Source organism: Aotus nancymaae, unplaced genomic scaffold, assembly GCF_030222135.1.
Source record: "Aotus nancymaae isolate 86718 unplaced genomic scaffold, 86718_ANA_hifiasm-v0.15.2.pri h1tg000006l, whole genome shotgun sequence".
NCBI lineage: Eukaryota > Metazoa > Chordata > Mammalia > Primates > Aotidae > Aotus > Aotus nancymaae.
In genome coordinates this window covers 8,806,480-8,824,692 of record NW_026988417.1, presented here as the reverse complement: position 1 = coordinate 8,824,692, position 18,213 = coordinate 8,806,480, and the positions used below count along the sequence as shown (strand labels likewise).

The window sequence follows — 18,213 nt, the reverse complement described above, 5'->3', positions numbered from 1 at the left end:
GTTTCCTAAAATGCTTAAAATGCACCATCAAGGCAGAAAAACCAGGGGGAGAAATGTATGTAATCAGCATTGACTGACCAGGCCCTGGAACTAGAACCTGCTACTATATTACAACATGTGATTAAAACCAAAAACATCAATGAAGAACTAAATGTCTATTCACTCATTCAATAGCACGTATGTAACACTATGCACCAGACGGTTTTATATTGTCCTACAAACATTAACTCATTTAATTCTCATTAATGACTTAATAAGGTTGTCATTATTTCATACATGAGAAAATTGATTATCCCAATTTTACATAGGAGAAAACTGAGGCTCAAAAGGTTAAGTACTGTGCTCAATGTCCCTCAGCGAGTACACAGTAGAACTGGATTAAAACTCAGTTAATCTGTCTCTAGAATCTTTGTGCCTAACTACTGTCCACACCACCTACCATATTATCACTGCCCTAAACACAAATGGTAAGATCTGCCAATTAAAAAAAACGTGTTCACCAATCCTCAGAATTACCTTGTCCTATTTTCCTGAGATATATCAACTATACTTAAGATGAAATTTGTCTTGTTCCTGAAGAGGAAAACTAACATCAACTTTACCTTCCAAGACACAGGAATGTAAGGAAATAATATGCCTCTGTCCAGAGAGCATGTATTCACAGGTATCTGCATCTAAGGTATATGGTATCTAAGAAAGGGATGATTACCAACTCATGTAAGTGGGCAGATGTTGTGTTTTCCTACATACTAAAAACTGTCACATAAGACTTTAACAACGACATTAATCAGGAAATTCAAACTTAATTATCCTTTTCTAAATAAGGGGAATGCTTGTTCCATAGAAACTCAGTCCATATCGTTTTTCATAAAGAAAAACTTACAACTCATGTATCTATGTCTTCCCTAAAGTTGAAAGCTTTTTTCTTTTTAGAATTTTTTTTTTTTTTCTGAAGAGGCACTCCCAGCAAAAAGAAGCAAGTAGGTTTTCAGTGACTTTTCTTCACAAAATAGTACTAGATAATAAGATCAACAAATGATAATAACCCCCCCAAAATAATATTACTGCCAATACATCAGAAAGGTATCCCTATTAGACTGCTACACCTTAAAACACTAATTAGAACACTAACACCGGTGGTTTTGTTTTGTATCTTCAATCTTCAGCCCAATGACTGGCACATAACAGGTACTCCATTAATGTTTACTGAATAAGTAAATAAAAGTAAGCACCTGTGTTTGGACTATCTGTATCATTGTTCAATCCAAAATCAGACTTCATAATCTCTCCAAGGAGAACAGTTTTGTGATACTAATTCACTGGTGTACAAACACTATTGTCAGAGCAAAACCATTAGCTCACACAAAATAGGTAGTCAGGACATTTAAGAAGCATAATAAAAAAATAAATTATATTCACGTAAGCATAAATCAAATAGCAAAGCAGTTTAAGTTTTAAGAAAAAGATCTAGGTTTTTTATCTGACAAAGAGAGAGAAAGATATGGACGACAAAAGAAACCAAGCACTAGGAAAAATACAAAATATCTTTCTCTGAGGGTTTTTAGGAATAAGTAAGACATCACTGATTTCACAGAATTTAGGGTTATTTTTGCAAGAAGACAAAGTTCACTTAGCATATTCTAGCTCTAGAATTCCTTGGTTATGGCCTATGAAACAAAATATACAACTAAGCCAAACGGGCAAATGAAGAAGCTGAAAGTGCCACTTCTTAGGAGAGGAATAACAATTTGAGGCTATCATGAATTTACATAAGACAAACATTTCAAAAATTTATCCCAGTGCCTAACAAACTTTCCTTAAAAGATCTTTTCTTTCAAATTAAAAACAGTAGCTTTATTAATGCACAACCCATTTCAAATTTGAAACACAACTCTAAACCATACCTTGTGGAATGGAAAGCCATAATTGTAATGTGGAATGAGACCAACTGAAATCAATATAAGAAATTTGAAGTAAGTAAATACTTTTTTTCCTGGGGGTAGTATAAAACATATGAAATTACAGTAGTAAGAAGTTATTAATTTGAAATTATAAAGTGGAATGGAGGACTTCAACATATTCAAAGATTTTTCAAAGAATTCTGAAAGCAAAGAAAACCATACTGTGTTCTGGAAAAGCTTACCTTTTAGAAAAACAGCATTTAATTTGCACAGCTGCTTGCCCATGTTGTACTGCAAAGAAACAGCAATATGGATCTCACCAAGCCTAGAACTGATTAAAGCTGCATTTTCAGATTCAAAGGTATTCATTGACTGGCTTCTACACAAATATCCATTATTTAATAGCTAATCCAACTTAATCATTAAACCGGAACCAGGTGAGAACAGGAACTGTCAAGTTACCTATACAATAGAACGTTCTGGCAGGAGATTTATGAACATTTCAACAATCACTGGGTAAAAAATCACTAGCAGCAGAATGTTATCTTCAAGTCAGAGGAACTAACTGGTAGGCACTCTAAACTGCTTGCCGAATTAAGGAATAAAGGAATGTTTGTTCAGTGACGTGAAAATGGCTTTTCAAATTGATTTTTTTTTTTTTTTTCAAATAAAATGACTGTCGTTTAAAACAGTTTCTTGTGGATTTGACCCAACTGCCCATGTTCCAGATGGGTCACTGTCCCAGACCACTGGGATCCTCACCATGGGGGTACAGGTGAGGCAGCTGCATGTGACTATCCTAGAACAGGCATCAGGGACTTATGTGTCTATGATCCTATCTTCAATGAGATTTTTAGAGTTTTCTCTTACTTGGTGTCACAAAAAAAACTAGCTCTTCAATTAAGTTTTAAATTTCTTTTCTCCAACCTTATTTTCTACTTGTAGCGAAGAGTTTATGAGATAGGCAAAATATAAGGAGGAAAATAAAATCAGTCCATAGCATCATCTAGAAAGAAATTATTTTCTTCATATGAAGACAATAAAAAAAAAGAAACTCTTTTATCACTGTAATATATTCTTTTCCATTTTATGCATATAACTTGGCCCTGGGTGTCCATGGGTTCCACACCCACATCCGTGGTGGAACGGATGGAAAACAGTTTTTTAAAAAGGATGGTTGTACTGAACATATGCAGACTTTTTTCTTATTACTATTCCCTAACCAATACAGTATGACAACTATTTATGTAGTACATACATTGTACTGGGTTTTATAAGTAACCCAGAGAAGTAAACAGGAGGGTGTGTATTGGTTATACACCAATACTACACCTTTCATCAGTGACCTGAGCATCCACAGAGTTTGGTATCCACAGGGAGTCCTGAAACCAATCCCCTGAGGATACCAAGGGATGACTGTATCTCCCTCATATAAGCAAAACTATATTCTATGTAATTCCTATATTCTAATTACTTTACTCAATACCATAATGAGTACATCCCCTTGTAATTAAAAATTCTTCTTAAAAATTACCTTTAATGTGCATGTAACATTTCATTGTTTAAATTTACCATAATTTGGCCAGGCACTGTGACTCACACCTGTAATCCCAGCACTTTGGGAGGCCAAGGTGGTGGTGGTGGCGGGGGGGGGGGTGTCACTTGAGGTCAGGAGTTCGAGACCAACCTGGCCAACATGGTGAAACCTCTTCTCTACTAAAAAATGCAAAAAATTAGCTGGGCATGGTGGCAGGCACCTGTAATCTCAGCTACTCAGGAGGCTGAGGCAGGAGAATTGGTGGACACCTAGTTTGTTTCTTCTAATTTTTCACTAGGACAAATTATGCTGTAACGAACGTCTTTTTGCTAAACTATGCCAGAGTATTTTTGTATACTGAATCTTCGATTTTGTCATTCCTTAAAACAATGGCTTAAAAAAGGAGTTACAAAGCTAAAAGTTTAGGAGCATTTCTAAAATGTAGCCACATTTTTGCCACATGGTTTCTAGTTCTGTCTGCCTCACAGCACCCCTCCCAGCCTCCTAGGCAAGCAGGCCACCCTACAGGACCATTGCTGCCACCTCCCTCCCACTGTCTGTCTGAATGACTGCATTTTAAAACAGTAAACAACATGATTATTCTAACGCAATTAAACCCAATTCTTTCCCTCGTTAGCAACTATTAATATCTTCTCTACACAAGGGAAAATAAGACCTCAGTTTCCTCATCTGGAAAATGAGAAGAGTCACACTACATGACCTCTCTGGCTGTTTTGCGTTCTAGTATTTTATGATTCTTATCTTCTGCTGTGGAGACAATGAGTGTTTAGATTCATAGGACAGTAACAGAAGAATAAAATGTACCCTATTCACTTAAAGCTGTTCAGCTATTATTTAATCTTCCTTAAACTGGAAACACTTAAATACAATTGCCAGACTGTTTTATAAAAAGAAAGACAACATTTACTTCTGGTATTTAAATACATAACCAGTTTTTGATTCTCAATTCAGGCTCCATAAAACTAGATGCCACAGCTGGAAATTCTGATTCAAACTTGTAACTTCACAGAAAACCAGATGCTATATTAAAGATAAGGTTTCCTGGAGAAGTATAGCATTTTAAAAGGCAACCAAAAGTCTGTATTAGATTTTCTGCAGAAAAACAGAAATCTCCAGGATACTCCTAAGCATTAAGAATCTGCACATTAACGGAAAGATGAAGCTGCCACTCTGCAGTTAATATTTCTAAACAGCACAGAACATACTTATCTGACGTACACACAAAGACTTCTATTGCTGTAATATGCCTAAAAGTATCTGTCAGGTACCTTAAAAGCACTACAGGCAAAAAGAAAACAAATGACAACACTATTTTTCTTTATCTTCTGAAAACTACATCAGCATAAAATGTACCAAAAACACCCTAACATTGTTGTAGTAAATTTGAGTAGGACCTTATTACTTGAAAAACAGTAAAAATTACCTAAAACAATGTAATTGGGAAAACAGAGAAAAATAATTTAGGGAAATTGGCAGTGTTATTAAGTTAGCAAGAAGCTAGGAGTCAATAAAACTTTACTTGTAAAAGAATGTTTCTATTCTTGAAAATTAACTTCATAGCATAAAAGACTACTCAAGGATAAAACTTTCCCTTTTATATCTTTTCAAATGAAACTGAAAAGGTTCATAGGTTTGGAGTCAAATTTTACATGAAAAGTTTTTCCCTGTATTCAATATCAGTAAAACAAAATTTTATTGAGTTCTTACTAGACGCCTTGAGTTGAGGAAATTGTGTTGAAGAAAAAAGGGAAAATACATAGCTCTTTGCCCTGTTGTAGCTTTCAGCAGCAGTCCACACAACGGAGGGATGGGTATCCCTGGGAGTGGAGGCTGAATTGCTAAGGTGTGCGTGGAACATGTAATTTTAAGGGAACTGATGTCTAGATCCCCACCCTTCATCTCTTTCCTTCCTAGCAGATCTGCATGAGAATCTGCCACAACCTACACCTCACTGGTTCTACTTTCCCACATGCCCGATGCAATCTCCTTCGCCCACTTCAGAAAACAAAAACAGAGCTCTCACCAAACATGACCCCATATGACAGCTGCACTGTCCCAGATATAAAAACCTCTAATAAAGCGACACTCAGAAATCCTGGGGAAGCTGAGAAAGTGAATGACTCTAATGACTGGACAACAGATCAAGTCAAGGGCTCCCAATTTTTTTCCATCCAACAAAATTAACAGAGAATCTAATTATGTTGTTGTCTGACAGGTCACTAAAAAAAAGTTAATGACAGTTTTGGCATGTAATTCAGAGGAAGTTCCAAGAACAGAGGAACAGTATATGTACAGGCTGTGAAGAGGAGGAGAACATGAAATGTTCAAGGAATCAAGCTGGATCATCCCATGCCTTCTAATCTACAGTAGAGATTTTTTTTTCCTAAGGAGATACCTGGAAGGAAATGTTTTAATCAGGGAAATGATCTATTCTGATTTACTTCTTATATATCTATTATCTCTCAGAAAAAAAAAAATCTGTTGCTAATCAGTAAAATGAGGTCATTCATTCATTCATTCATCCATCAAATATTAACTCAGTATCTATTCTGTGCCAGACTCTATTAGGCACTCGGGATACAGGAATCCACAGACAATAAAGCCTGGTACCACTCGAAACTTATCAAGAAGTATTTACTTTAATAATAATACTTCTTGATAAGTTTCGAGTGGTACCAGAGCTCTTAAAAGACAGAGACTTTTAAGAGAACGAAAAGACAAGCTAAATGGAAGACTAAGGACTTGTTGTCCAGAATGTATAAAGAATTCTCAAACTCTAAACTAAGAAAACAAAAAACTAAATTAAAAATGGGCAAAAGACTTGAACAGACACTTAACTGAAGAAGACAAAGGGGCACATGAAAGATGTTTGACCTCATTAGCCATTAGAGAAATGCTAATTAACAATGATGTATCACTACACACCTATTAAAATAACTGAAATAATAATTACTAACAATACCAAGTGCTGGTGAGAATGTGGAACAACTAGAACTCTCAAACATTGTTGGTGGGTGCACAAAATTGTACAGCCACTTTAGAAAACGAGTGGTAGTTTTTTAATAAAAAAAAATAGCCTTATTGAGCTCTAATTTACATACCAAACAATTCACCCATTTAAATTGTGCAATTCCATGGTTTTTAGTATATTCAAAAGTTGTGCAATCATCTCTCCAGTCAATTTTAGAACATTTTCATCACCCCCAACATTTTCATCATATCCATTAGTGGTCACTCCCCATTTTCCCCAACACTCCCAACATTGGGCAACCAGTTTACTTTCTGACTCCATGTTCCTGTTCTGGACATTTCACGTACAGAGGTTCCTTGCCTTATGATGGGGTTATGTCCCAGTAAACCCATCATAAAATGAAAATATGGGAAGTCAAAAATGCATTTAATACACCTAACCTACCAAACACCATAGCGCAGCCTCGCCTGCCTTAAATGTGCTCAGTACACTTATAGAAATATTTACCTACAGTTGGGCAAAATCATATCCAAAGATTGCTGGGAATACAGTACACTGTAAAGTATGGGTTGTTTACCCGCATGAGTGCATGGCTGGCTGAGAGCTGCTGCCTTGCATCAAGAGGGAGTATCCTACTACACATTGCTAGCCTGGGAAAAGACCAAAATTCAAACTTTGAAGTACAAGCTGGGTGCGGTGGCTCATACCTGTAATCCTAGCACTTTGGGAGGTCAAGGCAGGCAGATCACTTGAGGCCAGGTGTTCGAGACCAGCCTAGCCAACATGGAGAAACCCCATGTCTGCTAAAAATAAAAAAAATCAGCCAGGCGTGGTGGTGCATGTCTGTAATTCCAGCTACTGGGGTGAAGCATGACAATCGCTTGAACCTGAGAGGCTCACTGTAGTGCAGTGAGCTGACATCAAGCCACCACACCACAGCCTGAGTGACAGAGACTCTGTCTCAAAACACAAAAACAAAAAATTGAAGTATGGTTTCTACTGAATGTGTATTACTTTTGCAGGACTGTGAAAGTTGAAAATTCATACCGTGAACCTTAGTAAGTCGGAGACCATGGGCAAGTGGAATTATGTAATAGGTGGTCCTTTTTTTTACTTAGCATATTTTCAAGGTTTATCCATATTGCAGCAGGTATCAGTACTTCATTCCTTTTTATTGCCAAATAATATTCCATTGCATGGATATACACTTTATTTATCCATTCATTAGTTGATGAACACTCAGATTGTTTTCACTTTTTGGTATTATGAATGATGCTGCTATGAACATTTGTGACAGGCAGTTTCTTATATAATTAAACACACATTCACCAGATGACCTAGGGATCTTACCCCTAGGTATTTGCCCTAGAGAAATGAAAATGCATGCTCATGCAAAAATCTATACACAAATATTTGTAGTAGTTCTATTTATAATTTTCAAAATCTAGACACAACCCAAATGTCCTTCAACAGGTGATAGATAATTGTAGTACTTCCATGTAACAGATACGACTTAGTAACAAAGAAGGAACTATTGATACACATTTAGAATGAACCTTAAAGGTATTATGCTGACTAAAAGAAGTCAGTTTCAAAGGGTAACATATTATATGATCCCATTTATATGATACTACTGAAAAGACAAAATTATAGCAATGGAGAACAGTTTGTGGGTTCAGGGGAGTGGGCGTGACTACAAAAGGACAGCATGAGAGTTTCTGAAGGGAGATGGAACTGTTCTGCATCCCAATTGTGAAATGGGTATTCAAAACACACATACACACACCACATACACACACACAGGGAGAGAGTACAAGACCCCCCAGTGGATGCCTGAAACCAAGGATAGTACTGAACTCTACAGATACTATGTTTCTTCCTATACATACATACCTATGATACAGTTTAATTTATAAATTAGGTACAGTTGGAGAATAAAAGTAGTAATACAATAGAAAAATTCTCACAAGTTATGTGAATGTGGTCTCTTTCTCTTGTACTCACCTTTCTTCTTCTTGTGATGAAGTGAGATGATAAAATTTGAACCACAGCTGACCATGGGCAACTGAAACTGTGGAAAATTAAACTGTGGAAAAGGTGGGGAATGGGACTGTTGTATATAAAATGCTAAAATTCATAGAAATGTATTAGCAAAAACATCAATCTTACTGTAGGTTAATCTACAAATAACACTTAAATTTTTAAAAAGCAGCTCTAAGCCGGTGCTCACCGGGAGAAGGCCATGTTCAGTTCGAGTGCCAAGATCATGAAGCCCAATGGCGAGAAGGCAGATGAGTTCGAGTCCAGCACCTCCCAGGCTCTTCTGGAGCTGGAGATGAACTCGGACCTCAAGGCTCAGCTCACGGAGCTGAATATTACAGCAGCCAAGGAAACTGAAGTTGGTGGTGGTCAGAAAGCTATAATCATCTTTGTTCCCGTTCCTCAACTGAAATCTTTCCAGAAAATCCAAGTCTGGCTACCATGTGAATTGGAGAAAAAGTTCAGTGGAAAGCATGCTGTCTTTATCACTCAGAGAATTCTGCCTAAGCCAATTAAAAAAAAAAATACAAAAAATAAGCAAAAGTGTCCCAGGAGGGTACTCTAACGGCCATGCACAATGCAATCCTTAAGAACCTGGTCTTCCCAAGTGAAACTGTGGGCAAGAGAATCCACATGAAACTGGATGGCAGCAGCTCATCAAAGCCCAGCAGAACAATGTGGTACACAGGTTGAAACTCTTTCTGGTGTCTATAAGAAGCTCACAGGCAAAGATGTTAATTTTGAATTCCCAGAGTTTCAATTGTAAACAAAAATGACTAAATAAAAATACATTCACAGTTTAAAAAAAAAGTTAAAAAGCAGCAGCTATCAAGAAAAGTATACAAGTCTCCTACTCCCTTATGTTCTAGCTTGGAAAGGAAGCATTCAGTATTTACTGCATGCTTACCACTGACTGGTCACAGTACCACAGAGGCAACCTCAGAACAAATGACCTTGGCTATACTAACACAAAAGTATAAGGCATTCTGAGTCCAAATACAGGATGTTTTAAACTTCAATACAAGCTGGCCTTCCATCCCTGCTCAGGAGAGTTATTAATCACCATTAAATAAAAGGGATAATGGCTGATACACACACCTGCCCCCGCCCCCCAACCGGTGCACAGGACACTGAAGTGCCCATGTGAAAAGCATCTGCTTTTAGGACTTCAACTTAGGGCTCATATCTGAAACCACTGCTATTTCGTTTTTGTTTTTTGCCTGTTCGTGGTATCTTAAGTATGTCATACATATGGACTTCACCATATCCCCCATTTTTGCTTCTCTAGAATACAACCTATCTCTTTGAACTATCCCTTCTTGCCTCCCATTTATGGTACATAATCCTATATTTCACTTGAGATCATCCCAAAAATTTGGTGAAAATCTTGTTTTTTTGTGTGTGTTGAACAAAGAAACATCACTTTAATTATATATAAAATAAACATATGACGTTTGTTACTCGGAGAACCAGGAGTGCCAGATCCTAAAATGTCAGGATTATTTTGAAGTTAACAAGAAGGAGCGTGTGTGTAACAACAAAAACTTTTTTTTCTTCAACTTTTAAGTTCAGGGGTACATGTGCAGAATGTGTGGATATGTTACATGGGTGAATGTGTGCGATGATGGTTTGCTGCACAGATCATCCTATAACCTAGGTACTAAGCCCAGCATCCATTAGTTATTCCTTCTGATGCTCTCCCTCCCCACAACCCCCACTTTGACAGTTCCCAGTGTGTGTTGTTCCCCTACCATGTCTCCATGTGTTCTTATCATTCAGCTCCCACTTACAAGTGAGAACAGGCAGTGTTTGGTTTTCTGTTCTTTTACCAGTTTGCTGAGGATAATGGCTTCCAACTCCATCCATGTCCCTGCAAAGGACGTGATCATCCTTTTTATGGCTGCATAGTATTCCATGGAGTATATGTACCACATTTTCTATATTCAGTCTATCACTGATGGGTTTAGGTTGATTCCATGTCTTTGCTATTGTGAATAATGCTGCAATGAACATACGCATGCATGTACCTTTATAACAGAATTATTTACATTTCTTTGCGTAGATATCCAGTAATGAGATTGCTGGCTCAAATGGTATTTCTGCCTCTAGTTCTTTGAGGAATCGCCACATTGTCTTCCACAATGGTTGAACTAATTTACACTCTCACCAACAGTGTAAAAGCGTTCCTTTTTCTCTGCAACCTCACCAGCATCTGTTGTTTTTTGACTTTTTAATAATCACCATTCTGAATGGCATGAGATGGTATCATTGTGGTTTTGATTTGTATTTTTCTAATCATCGATGATGTTGAGCTTTTTATCATCTGTTTGTAGGCCACATGTATATCTTCTTTTGAGAACTGTCTGCTCATGTCCTTTGCCTACTTTTTAAAGGGTTTTTTTTTTCTTGTAAATTTGTTTAAGTTCCTTGTACATTCTGGATATTAGACCCTTGTCAGATGGACAGATTACAAAAGTTTTCTCCCATTCTGTAGGTTGTCTTGTAACAAAAATTTAACTTGGAGTCAAAAGACCCTGATTTAAATGGGGTTTTGCTTACAATCCAGCCATATTTTAGACAAATAATAAGTATAATAAATATGTTAAAATCAATAAGTGTGTTAGCAAAGTATGGTAAGTGGTGATAAGAGCATTAGACAAAAAGCAAAAGTAAAGCAAGGTAAGGGAAATCTAGGAAGAGTGCAGGGCAAGAGGTGAATTCTAATTTTCAATAGAATGGTCAGGATGAACTTACTGAAAAGATGACATATAAGAAAATGTTTGAAGGAGAAGTAAAAGTTAAGCAGGCAGATATTTCCAGGCAAATACTTCGGGAAAACCATTCCAAGTAGAGGAAACAGTAAGTACAAAGGCCCTAAGACAGGTGTGTATCAAGCATGTGTGATGAACAGCAAGGAGATTAAGTGTCTATAAGATACTCAGGTAGCAGAAATAACATCAGGTAGGTAGACATCTATAGACGTTTCTAAATGTAGGGTTTCAAAGAGAACTCTGACCTGGAAATAGAAATCTGGGAGTTACTGGACTACAGAGAATATTTAGAGCTATGGGGCTGGAGGAAATCACCATTCATCATTTTATGAGCATTTTATAATGGGTGCCTAGTATGTGTCAACTAGGAGAGAGACAGAAAGAGAAACTCGGCTTCACAAAATATTCTGCTAGTTTAACTTTAGTTTAACCAAAGCAATAGAGGAAGGCAGGGAAAGAGAAACACAGATTATCCCTGGTCACAGGTTTTTTTTAAAACAATTAGTCAAAGAAAGGTAAAGAAAAAAGATTGTGTGTAAAATATAAGTAATCTTAAATCTGGTTCTTAATCTAGGTGATTAACTGCAGGCACCTGCTAAATGTCTGAGATCCTCCTTGTCAAATCATTCACTAACATTCTTTTCATCAATCTGTCCATCAAGAAATCCATGACATGTGATTATTAAAAAGTCAAGAAAGAACAAATGCTGGCAAGGCTGTGGAGAAATAGAAACACTTTTGCACTGTTGGTGGGAGTGTAAATTAGTTCAACCATTGTGGAAGACAGTATGGAGATTCCTCAAGAATCTAGAACCAGAAATACCATTTGACCTAGCAATCCCATTACTGGGTGTATACCCACAGGATTATAAATCATTCTACTATAAAGACACATGGACATGTATGTTTATTACAGTACTATTCACAATAGCAAAGACATGAAACCAACCCAAATGCCCATCAATGATAGACTGGATAAAGAAAATGTGGTACATATACACCACGGAATACTATGCAGCCATAAAAAAGAATGAGATCATGTCCTTTCCACAGACATGGATGAAGCTGGAAGCCATCATTCTCAGCAAACTAACACAGAAACAGAAAACCAAACACCACATGTTCTCACTCATAAGTGGGAGCTGAACAAAAAGAACACATGGACACAGGGAGGGGAACATCACACACTGGGGCCTGTCGTGGGGTGGGGAGGCAAAGGGACGGGAGAGCATTAGGACAAATACCTAAGGCATGCAGGGCTTAAAACCTATATGACAGGCTGAAAGGTTCAGCAAACTACCATGGCACATGTATACCTACATAACAAACCTGCACATTCTGCACATATATCCCAGAACTTAAAGTAAAATTTTAAAAATTAAAAAAAAAAGAAATCCATGCCATGGCTTGAATGTGGGTTGGAAGATGAATCAAAGCTACAGTGCATTATGACAGTTTCAAAGAGGAATGTAGCTTGTCCACCCTATACTAATGTGGACCCTCACAGTTCCTTGTGCTAGCAATGCTTTATCAAAGACTTAATATGACAGTTATGTTTTGTTTTATGAAACTGAACACTTGATTTTTATCATAATCATTCCTAAAAATAGCGATTACATCTCTAATACATGAGCTGAATATTAATTGTAAAAGAAATCTTAGGGAGGACAGCACAATTTTGATGCAATCCTAGTAGCAATTTCTGAATAGCCTTTGCTTCAATAGTTTGGAATGTATATTGTTTAGGTACCCAAGGCAGCCTAGAAATATCTATTTGAATCTATATGGTAGGGGAATCAATAGTTCTTCTAAACCTGGGTGATAAGATATTTGTATACTAGGGCAGCTATAAGCTGAAAAACCTTAAATATGGGACTGAAATGTGTACAATCACTAAACAACACTTCACGATTATTATGTGTGTGCATGTGTGCACGCACGCCCCTAGGTTAGATAAGGTCCTCTTAAATATAAACTAATTCTAGCTAGCTTTGCAAAACAGGGGGAGAGGAGATTTGAAAAATACTCAGGTAATATATGAAGGATGGGTTAAAATTCAGGTTTTACCAACTTAAGCCCAATTGACATTTTGGGCTGGATAATTCTTTGTTTGAGGGGCGGAGGTGAGGGTGTTTGTGGGAGAGCTGTACATTGTAGAATGTTTAGAAGCATCCCTGGCCTCTATCTGTTAGATGCCAGTAGCAGCCCTCTAGCTGTAATAACCAGAAATGTCTCAGATGTTGGCAAATGTCCCCTAGAAGCAAGAGCCACCGGTTTAAATGATCAAAACATGGGAAAGGCAAGGATACAGCTAGCCTTTGAAACAACTAACCCAGATATTTAAAACTCCTCTAGAACTCTTAACTCCTACTTGTTCTGTCTGCATTTAGCCTTAATTTTCTCATTGCAGCTCAGCAATGAAAACTGGCCAACAATAGCTCTTGAGCTTTGTTTGCTGAAATCCAGGCCTTTGGACTAAGGATAATTCTTTTTCTTAATTCCAATTTTTAAAAAAATCTTAGGAAAGGATTCTGACTGGCCTGATTCGAGTCTCATAGCTACCTGTGGTCTATGACCTAGAGGGTAGAAGATGTTACGGAAACACAGCAGCTTGTACAGAAATCACTTGAAGCCAGAGGTGGGATCAGTTCCCCAAAGAAGGAAGGTACTACTGTTGATAGAAGGGTGGTTTCAGGACCAAGAATAGGTATCCACCACAATCATCTACTGCTGATTAACAAGCACACCATACAGCAAACAGCCAGGACATTAACAATCCTTTATAATATTGAACTAGATTTGTTTTTCTTCATTTCAGGCATTTTTGTGAGTTAGGTACTCTGGGAAGCATGAGTTAGTAAGTAGGCAAGCAAAATACACAGTATCTATGCTTGAAGGTTTTTTCACCAACGTATCTTAAAGTGACTTTCTGAATGATATATTTAAGTAATTCTCAGATGAAAACTGGGAATACTGTTACTGAATATTGCTCAAAGTTAGACATGACAAAAAGCTGGAAGTTGGTATGTTTTGTGGGCTATTAATAAAATACACTTTTAACATGTGACTCTGCCTCAGTCAACAGAAGACCATAATTGACCAACCATTGCTCAATTTGTGGGCTGACAGAAAACCAAATATTTGCCCTGAAACTCCAACTAGGTTCAAGAATAAAATCCAGTAATATAATATATACATATCAAACGAACATAAATGCATTCAATTTAGAATTTAAAGAAGGAAGCAGTCTAAATTTAAAAATTTTAAGACTTCCCAAAGAATGAGAGGAGACAGACACAGGAAATCCTTCCCTGCTTGTCTCTTTAGCAAATCTCAGAAATTCAGTTCTATGTTAAGTAAAGAAGCACCTGTACTTTGAGACTGGAGATTCAGATAGAGAATGGGCTCTGGTCTGGCCTGGATCTCAAATCTCAGCTTTGCCTTAGGCAAGCCAGAGCTCATGGGATTTCCCATTCATCTGGGATCTTCCAGTAGAATTAGACTGAAGTGCCTGACTACAGCTTTATTCCAGAAGCATACCACTTTATCTCACCAGGAGCCAATCATAATCAAAGGACAGAGAAAAAGGTCTGAAGAAAGGAAAGGAAAGTGTAGGAGATTTCAACCAACAGTCACAGACTGTTTGGTGGAAGTCGTCTAATGGTCATGGCCCACACTGCTCTGTTCTTAGATCTTATGGTTACTTTTAGGAGCCACATTCCCTGGTAAGCAACATAAAGGTATAATAATCTTTCAAAGGTCATAAGTAGATTATTTAAATGTGACACATTGAAAATCTCTAAAATCAAAAGCTAGTAAAAATTACACTGCTACATTTTAAACAGATACCCGACAAAACAGCATGGCCAATGACATTTTTAATGCTGAGTAAAAACTACCCCAGCACTCAATCTTTACAGCAAACCCAGAGGCCTGGGATATCTCCTTGCTAATGCAGTAATGACTTGCCAGTTGACTGTGATAAGACAATCATAAACTTCTATTTTTTCTTATAAAGACTGATGTTCCATCACTGCTTTTATAAATGACGTGATTTCTTCCCTTTTTAACCTGAGGGTAGTTGTGTGATGAAGACATTGAGGACCTTAGCGGGGGTAAGGACATGCAATTACTAAGAGTCAATACTGGAGAAAGAACCTTAAGAGGTTGAGAGGGCACCTTCCATTGCAGGAGAGAATCCAGCCTAAAGGAGACATGATTATCAACCACACACTTCAAAATTCCCATGGCCAGGACTTGTGTATTATGGCTTCCCTGTATCAAGCAGCACCTTGAAAGTAGTAAGTGTTCAACACTGTATAATGACTATTTCTGCAAGGCTTCTCTATGAATCAGGAAGAAAAATATATACATAGATATATGAATCAGAGAAATGTTTCTCAGTCTTCTCACTGCAGATGGAAAAAGAAGTTGCATATAAATTGCCATAAGTATGGCTGGGCGCAGTGGCTCACGCCTATAATCCCAGCACTTTGGGAGGCCGAGGCAGGCAGATCACAAGGTCAGGAGATCGAGATCTTCCTGGCCAACATGGTGAAACCCCATCTCCACAAAAAATACAAAAAATTAGCCAGGTGTGGTGGCATGCACCTGTAGTCCCAGCTACTTGGGAGGCTGAGGCGGGAGAATCGCTTGAATTTGGGAGGCGGAGGTTGTAGTGAGCCGAGATCTTGTCACGGCACTCCAGCCTGGGCGACAGAGCAAGACTTCATTTCAAAAAAAAAAAAAATGCCATAAGTAAAGCAATCAAGTTGTTAAGCACAGCAACAGATAGTGCCGCTTCAATGGAAAATGGAGACTTCATGAATAAAATTCATTCTATCATTGGTCTCATTAAAAAAAATTAAAGTGAGAAATTTTCAAAAAGTTCTATTTTTCAGTTATTTGGTTATGGCAAAAAAGAGTTACTTGTTATTTAGATGTGATTTCTACTAACTTTTAAGGATCCTTCACTCCTACCTTTCAATACTAAGAACCCTGAATGGATGATCCCGCTCTGTTCTCATTCAATCAACAAGGAGCAAGAGGCTGTCACAAGCCAGGCACTGTGTTTGAAGCAGTAATACAATGGGATAACATCCATCTAGTCTTTGATCTGAAGGAGCTTACAGTCTAGTGGAAGTGGCATAAACAGGTTAATCAATGAATATAAAATCCAAACCACCAAAGGAGGTACCCGTACATTAGATAATGAAAGCAGGAACTAGGAGGGAGCTCTGATCTGTGGGGAAAAAAAAGAGAGAGAGAGAGAGAGAAAGAATCGAGAATGCTTTCTTTGGATCAGGTAAGGGGGTAAATGAGAGAGGATCCAAAAAGTCTCTCAAGTTCCTAGTTACGAAGACAATCCTTTGCCTTCAGATCCTAAGGAGCATACAATGAAGCCTCATTATAACAATACCTACAAAAACTATGGGGACAGGAAGGAGGGAAGAAAATCATATTATCCAAGTGTTCACAAGTAACGTCTCATGGAAACATTCAACATAAGGTACTTGTAATCTTTAAGTTTCATTTTCTCCATATAATTCTGAGAAAGTACATTCATGCAACCAAATAAAACTACTTCCGTCCCCCAATGACAAAGTCCTTAAAAGTTCCAAAGGATAGTGAGACCTAAATGAATACAACTTTAAAAAATAATAAAATAATAATTTAACATACTAGGAATGTTTGTAAAATTTCTAGAAAAGTTTATGGTCTAATATGCAATGATTACTTCTAATACCTCAAAACGTTTGTTTCCAATGCTAATTATAATGTTAATAACCGTGAATGCTAAATAATGGAAAAAAAGAACAGTTCTAAAAATTGTGCCATCTTTTGTTTGCTTTGTGTTTTAAGAAAAACTTGAATAGCCAAGGTTCCTGGAAAAAATTTAAATATTTTGAACTGGCTGTGGTGGTTCATGGTAATTCTCAAAGATTCATCAGATCATAAACGGACTTTATTAAGAGAAATAATTTGAAGTAGACTTTGAATATATATACTGTATCTTATACTGGATACCAGTCTGATTAGTAAATGCAATTAAAATGTGTAAATAGAAAAAACTATACAACATATTTGATAAGAAAGAGACAAATGTGCTTTAACAATCTACACATATTTTTGAGAAATTAAGTGTACAAAGCAACTGGAAATTACCTATAGTTTTCTAAATTTAAATTTTTTTCTAGCACATAAAAAAGAGTTATAGTCAGCAGCAACATTTTAAAGGCTACTTTAAAAAAATACTACTCACTGGTAAATCGCCTCCCCCACCCCATGCAGTCTTTCCTCCAGTGCAAATTATTGATTTGCAGACAAGAGTCAGTATTCCAAAAACGGCATCTGATTACAGCATAAGCTATAACTGATACAAAAGCTTTTGTGATGAGAAAAGGCAGTATCTCAAATCTAAGAAGGTAAAACACCAAGTAGCAAAAATGAATCCTTTAAGAACTATCAAACCAAACAAAAAATAAAATTAGATATAAATTCAGGTTTTAGACTGTGGTCAATTGAGGTCTAGACAAAACCCTATGTTTGTTCACTGCCTAGTCTCCAGTCTGCTCCAAGTTTGAAAAGGTAATTGAACACAGTCTATAATTACTGGATTAGACACAGATGGGCTCTGTACATTTCAGGGGGGAAAAAAGCACTGTTTTGATTCATTTTATGATTGCCTGTAAGGTCAGACTTTTCAAAATGTACTTTCATCTGTTAAATGGTTTCTCAAATTCCCTGGGGTATATCTTCAATAACTGTGATGTTTTAAGCAATTTGGGCCTATCAGATCCTGTCTTTGAATATAACTAGCTGCCCATTTTCTAGTATTATAAATGTGCATGTAGGTTAATTGCTACATCTCTTACATATTTTCTGAAGTTGCAGTTTTGGAGGAAAAAATTGAAAAATTATGCCTCTTTTCCGACAGGAATTGGCCACACTGATGAAGATTTAAAAAAAAAT

General features: G+C 37.1%; 1 protein-coding gene across 4 annotated transcripts in view; it reads right to left on the bottom strand.

The window, feature by feature from the left end:
- STX18 (syntaxin 18) overlaps positions 1 to 18,213 on the bottom strand; it is a 117,880-nt gene that overhangs the window by 73,743 nt on the left and 25,924 nt on the right. The window contains exon 1 of one of the 4 annotated variants that reach the window (XM_021669431.2): positions 2,144 to 2,246. The exons of the other annotated variants lie outside the window; for them this stretch is intronic. The gene's annotated coding sequence lies outside the window, so the exon portion shown is untranslated. Of the gene's footprint in view, positions 1 to 2,143; positions 2,247 to 18,213 lie in introns of those variants that run through there. 4 annotated transcript variants of the gene reach the window in all.